Here is a 5,000-nt window from a genome sequence, read left to right as displayed (position 1 = left end):
GATATGAGAAGTTGCTGTAATAGCATTTACTAATAGCTCACCAAATTGTTCTTTATAACCTTTTATTTATGAAACTGTTCTTATTTGGAAATTGAGTGATTTAAGATAAAGAGTAAGACATGGCATTGTTATTTATGTTTTTGCTGTTATGCACACTTAGATATGTATAAATGAATATATATGTATACAAATATTATATTCATAAATACATATTTATATATAATATATATATATATATATATATATATATATATATATATATATATATATATATATATGTATGTATATGTGCATAAATATATGTGTATGGATTTATATAGACAATAATGTACATATATATATATATATATATATATATATATATATATATATATATATATATATATATATATATAGTATTTATACATATATATATATATATATATATATATATATATATATATATATATATATATATATACATATATATATATATATATATATATATATATATATATATATTCATATATATATATATATATATATATATATATATATATATATAAATGCATAAATGAATATGTAGATATAAATGATACAAACATAAATACCTATTTATATATACATATGTATACAGTATGTATGTATGCATAAATATTTATGTATGGATTCATATAGACAATGATACATACATATATATATATATATATATATATATATATATATATATATATATATAAATATATATATGTATGTATATATATATATATATTAATTATGAGTATGTTTGTCTCTAACCAGATAAAAATATGTATATACAGATACACAAGTGGAGATAAATATACATACATGCATACATGCATAATACATACATACATACACACATATATATACATTACACACACACACACACATATATATATATATATATATGTGTGTGTGTGTGTATACTGTATATGTATATATACATATACATATATATATATATATATATATATATATATATATATATATGTGTGTGTGTGTGTGTGTATACTGTATATGTATATATACATATACATATATATATATATATATATATATATATATATATATATATATGTGTGTGTGTGTGTGTGTATGTATGTGTATACTATATATGTATATATATGTGTGTGTGTGTGCATAAAAATGCGCACGAATTAGTTTGCGTACGTGGTCGTACGGACGTTAATATAAATGTGCAACCGTGAGTAATAACCGATGTGTGTTACGGTTTCCTGTGACGTTGTAATGTAAGTAATACCTGGGCTAGGTATGTGCGCAATGCGAGACTGAAACCATAGAAATATTAGAGAGAGAGAGAGAGAGAGAGAGAGAGAGAGAGAGAGAGAGAGAGAGAGAGAGAGAGAGAGAGAGAGAGAGTTGGGGGATGATGTGGAAAGACCGAAGTGTCTTAGGGGAAGTAAAATTCATCAGATGAGGGGAGAGGGGTAAGTGTTCGGGAGGGGAAGCTTCATCGAGAGGGGAAGAGGAGGGCACTGAGGGAAGGAAGATGGTGGCCTAAAAATACCCCGGGGCAACCCACTAACCCCGCAAAAGTCCAGCGTGGCGAAGACGCGGTGGTACTTCGTGAGCCTTTGGTAGACCAGTAGAGCCAACCCAGACCTCTCGGCGAGCACACCTTCCGGAAAAAGACCCCTAAAAGAGAGAGAGAGAGACACACACACACTAGAAGTTTAGACTCTAAAGGAAAAGGAGAGTTCACTTTACTTGTGGGTGAAGAGTTTCGCCTCTCGTGATTTTGTGCGAAGTGCCTGTGCGCTCTCTGGGGCACAGGCATAGCGGTTATTATGGCCGCCCAGATATCAACACCCATCCAGTGCAGATAGCATAATATAAAGCCAGTTGGCTTCTGTTCTGTGACAGAAGGTTAGTGAAAAAAAAAATACTACTAAAAAAAATAAGTTGTGAATTCCATGTCCGATTGAGGGGATACAGTGCACAGTTTATACTTACTTCCCTTTGTGCCTTTTACAACGACCTCCTCCCAACCCTCTTACTCGTATCCCCCTTCGTATTTCTCTTTTTTATTCTCTCTTTTCTTCTTTCGACTGCTCAACAACGATCAGAATAGACGGCCCGGGGAAAACCCCGTTTTTCCTCCGCGTGGAGAAGTAGTGCCGGGGACCATTCTTGGTTGGTGGTTGTGTGCCCTCCAAAACGCCCATAGCCAGCTCCCCGCCACCATCACCAACACCCACGGCATTAATACCCCCTTCGTTCACTCCGCCTGTAGCCTCCACGGCGGGAACCACGCCCGACCCAGGCGGAACCCATTATTTTGCGACGCCAAGCACACACACGCAATCACACCTCCTGAGGATCCTTCCAGGTACCCTCGTTTCCATACCTCATTAACAACTCCTATTTACTCTCTAGAGGTAGAAAGATGTAAAGATCCACAAGTAACATTCGCAATCCAAACTAACAATACTGTAGTAATTATCTCGCGTAATTTGTGAGGTTTTTAGTGATTAACACTGACATATTTGGTAGTTTTATTTTTTTCTTGTAGAGACTTTACCTTTTCAAGAATATATCAAATCAAAATTAATGTTTCGATTGGATACAAGGCTTACCAGTTTGAACACATCTGACGGAAAATGTTTCCTATGAAAAACTAGTTTACCGACCATACATGAAATAAGTGCTTAGTTTTTGCAGATTCTGAGCAGTAGAATGCTCTAAAAGAGTTGCTAGTCCGAGGAACACTAAAAAGAAGAGAAAAATCAGTGAAGTACTATTAGAATTCATGTCATTTAACGCCCTCCTATAACCCAACACTAGGAAGACCAGGAAATACTGTCCCCTTTCCCTCAGACCCCCTTTTAACAAGAATTCAGGCCCCCCTCCTCTTTGTAATCATGGGACGCCCTACTTACACCAGCCCCAGTTTTCCTCGGCGCACTGACCCTTGGCCCAAAGACTCCGGATCCCGGAGCCACCAAATTGGCTACTCGAAGACCGGCTTCGCAGATCACGAGTTTCATGGCGGGATTGCCGGTGTCTTGTATCACGGATGTGTGATAAAGATTGCTACATTAATCGATGCTTTGAAAGCAGATTGCCATCTGAGGGACTCTGTGGTCTTTTCATTGCGTTAATTTTTAAGAAAATAAAGGAGAAATATATGTTGGCTACTATTTTGATTACTTGGTAAAAAGAAATTATCTTTGATCTGAAGATTTCAAGTTTATGATTTATTTTTATTTTTCGAAGCCTATCAGTCGATAAGAATACACACACGCGCGCGCGCGCACACACACACACACACACACACACACACACACACACACACATATATATATATATGTGTATAAATATATATATATATATATATATATATATACACATATATAATATATATATAATATGTATATATACAAATATATATTAAAAAATTGGAAAAGTATAATCTACCAATTTACCTTATTGGTACAGAAATGCCTAGATTTTACTTTCACCAATCGTTTCATTAGCTTTCTTTACTGCATTTACCAGTGCAGCCTAAATCTATTTGAAAAAGCTTTTTATCTGTTATTTTGCAATGTGAAAACAGACGAAGAATGTTTTATTCTTGCAATCATGAAGTATTAGTTCTAAGAGACACAGACCCCTTCCAATCCGATTATCATTTAGTTCAAGGCATCAGATTCAAGAAAATTCAATAAACATGAAATTATAAAAATAGCAGTTAGTGGATATAAACTATATATCTTTCCTTAGCAACGCACGTAGATGGAATAGAAATATTTGCAAACACACACATATACATACAGAGAATTCATGTGAGGCCAGCTGTACAAGAATTTTCTATTTATAGGCATATGCGAGGCAAAGAACGGGTAATGAAACATAAATAAAATTCGGGTAAATGATGATAATAATAATTTCGCTGATTGTTTGATCAGCGAAGTCATGTAGCACAGAATTTGTCTAATATACGTATGGGTGACCACCAAGAAATGCCAGAATTCTTCGGCACAAAAGCATCACGTACATTAGTAGGTCTCCTTACTTAACCTGCTTAAAACTGAAGGAGTTACACTGAACACCAACTCCTACGATTATGATGATACATTTACTAATAATAAAGATAAACATGCAACATTTGTTCCTCAATCTTAAGTGTTATAAGTTTATTTCAATAGTAGTTATTTGTGTTTAAAAATGATTAGCCAACTGATAAGACATTCAAGATAGTTAGGGTGAAGGGGTTTGTCCTATCAAATTCACGAAGTAATTCAAATAGTTTTCTAAGTACCGATAATGATGAGAATAAAAGTAAAAGACGTGAATTTCTCTTTTCCAATTTCATCTGCTCTGTAAACATCTTTCTAGGGACACAATAGTTTTTTACGATAAAAAACCGTTGATATATTAATGATTTTTTTTTCCACTGTCTGCGTCTCATCTAATTATGTCTACGGTGTTCTCGATAGGTATTACTTTGCCATCTCTTCAGCGAATAAAACTTATCTTTAACTTAATGTAAATCTCATTGGATACTAGTTTTAATGATCATAAATTAAAGGGACTGAAATGTCAATTTTCTCATGGAAGGTATAGACCACGCTTGACAAAAAGATTTATTTATATATCTTAATAGCAAAAAGGATTTTTTTTACTTATGGGTAAGATTGGGATAAACATTCCCTTGTCTTCTCCACCCAATTAATTTCAAGTGGGTGTAAGGATATGATTCCATGGGTTTGAGGGGCATTCAGCTACTGGGAGAGCACTTGCGTAGGTTTGTAAGACACTTGCCAATGAAGATGAGTCACCTGGTGGGTTCCGTCACTTCTCTCCTCACTTCTTTTTTAGTTTCCTCTTCACTTCTTTCTCAGCTCTCTCCTCCCTTCTTTCTCAGCTTTCTCCTCACTTCTCTCTCAGGTTCTTCCTCAGTTTCCTCCCTTCTTTCTCATTTTCCTCCTCTCTTCTTTTTTATTTTCCTCCTCACTTCTTTCTTATTTTCTTCA

At 34.3% G+C, this 5,000-nt stretch overlaps 1 protein-coding gene across 4 annotated transcripts in view; it reads left to right on the top strand.

The window, feature by feature from the left end:
* Nucleotides 1–5,000, top strand: part of tn (tripartite motif containing protein thin) — a 99,732-nt gene that overhangs the window by 61,878 nt on the left and 32,854 nt on the right. Inside the window, exon 1 of one of the 4 annotated variants that reach the window (XR_011041540.1) lies at nt 1,589–1,890. The exons of 2 other annotated variants lie outside the window; for them this stretch is intronic. The gene's annotated coding sequence lies outside the window, so the exon portion shown is untranslated. Of the gene's footprint in view, nt 1–1,588; nt 1,891–2,155; nt 2,354–5,000 lie in introns of those variants that run through there. One more of the 4 variants, XR_011041541.1, reaches the window with a different exon arrangement.

The sequence above is a fragment of the Palaemon carinicauda genome, chromosome 37, assembly GCF_036898095.1.
Source record: "Palaemon carinicauda isolate YSFRI2023 chromosome 37, ASM3689809v2, whole genome shotgun sequence".
Classification (NCBI taxonomy): Eukaryota; Metazoa; Arthropoda; class Malacostraca; order Decapoda; family Palaemonidae; genus Palaemon; species Palaemon carinicauda.
Note: the sequence above shows the minus strand (reverse complement) of the source record. Positions and strands in the feature narration are given on the sequence as shown.